The 1675-nt window shown below is 28.4% G+C and overlaps 1 protein-coding gene across 1 annotated transcript in view; it reads right to left on the bottom strand.

Annotated features, from left to right (window-relative positions):
• The window catches only part of LOC117118345, a 6049-nt gene that overhangs the window by 1791 nt on the left and 2583 nt on the right, over positions 1–1675 (bottom strand). The window lies entirely within an intron of this gene.

Below are 1675 nucleotides of genomic sequence, written 5' to 3'. Positions count from 1 at the left end.
CCTTTACAATATTATTATAACATGATCAGAACATTTATGGTAAATGGAAACGTAACAGACAAGAAAAAAACGTATACGAAACTAGTCTATTGACTATACTTATTCCATAGATTTTAATTTGATTCAAGCATTAATAAAAATTATATCAATATATATAGCAATAACCAAAAAACGTATCTCAAACTCGGTCAACTTCGTAACATCTGCGTTGTTTATGTAAAAAAAGAAAAATAGCACCAAGTTATACAGTAATATAGTAACAATAACAAATTTTAATACTAATAAAAATAATTGTTAATAAACTAATGTTACAGTAATTTAAATAACAAATTGGCTGGTTTTTCCAGATACAATGTAAATTAAAAAAAATAATATAATAATAATAATATATAACATCATATCATATTTTAGTATTTATTTCATTTGCTGTATTTGTTATGTAGTAGAAAGCGTAGGATTCATAACAAAACGAAAATAAAAACAATAACAAACTTTAATACTAATAAAAATAATTGTTAATAAACTAATGTTACAGTAATTTAAATGACAAATTGGCTGGTTTTTCCAGATACAATGTAAATAAATAAAAATAATAATATAATATTAATATTAATAATAATAATATATAACATCATATCATATTTTAGTATTTATTTTATTTGCTGTATTTGTTATGTAGTAGAAAGCGTAGGATTCATAACAAAACGAAAATAAAAACCGTCCGATAATATTAATTGCTGGTTTAGTAATAATAGTATTAATTTTATTTGCTTTGAAGTAGCCTGTTGTTACTTATTAGAAATACAACAAAACATAAATAAAAAGTATGACAAACCGATTGACGAACTTGCAATGATAAGTAGGCCTAGTTATATTAAATTTATCGTTTCGAAACTCCATTGGCGTTCCATATATTTGTTGAAAACAAACCGCGACCGAAACGAAGCGTGACCGAAATGATCTGTATTCAAATCGATTACTTTAGGCGACATTTGTGACCGGTTGAGCCGCCGGTCATTTCCATGGAACGCCAAGTGCGTCTCTCAGTGAATGTAGTGCGTTAATTGCGGCGTATTTCAATTCCTTATTCGTTCTTGGTACTGTTGTTTGGGATGTATTTCAGTTTATTTACTCAATTATTTCAATTTATTTAATACTCGGTTTTTGCACTGATTTATTAAATATTTTTGGAACGTATTTCAATTTATTTACTTGTTCTTTCTATCGTTTTAATTTAAATTTTGTGAGTATTTGCTCAGTCAGCTTGCCAGATAGTAAACTGTAATAATAGTCTACAATGTATACGGTAATAAAGTTTGATTAGTACTGTACTCCAGTTTTGAAAATGTATCACAAATTGTTGACCCATCTAAATAGACTTTTATGTATTTTAAATATGTTACGCTTCTATTTTTTTAAATATTTTTGCTAATTTGATTTCTGGACCAAAACATTGCATGTGGAAGATGTCTCTACAGCGCTAGGAGTAGTCTGGCTAGCCTTATCCTACTCTAGGCCTAGACTAGCTAGGATGGTATAGGCCTAGTATAAGGACGGGAAATGAAACAACACTGCCACCAACGTAATCAGTCAATGAATTGTCTTTAATGTCGACTATCAATATCAGAACTATTGACAAAGCGATTGACAAAGCGATTGACAAAGCGATTGACAA

Source organism: Anneissia japonica, unplaced genomic scaffold, assembly GCF_011630105.1.
Source record: "Anneissia japonica isolate Jap-2015-1 unplaced genomic scaffold, ASM1163010v1 scaffold6083_len184754_cov179, whole genome shotgun sequence".
Classification (NCBI taxonomy): Eukaryota; Metazoa; Echinodermata; class Crinoidea; order Comatulida; family Comatulidae; genus Anneissia; species Anneissia japonica.
This window is presented reverse-complemented; position numbering and strand designations above follow the sequence as displayed.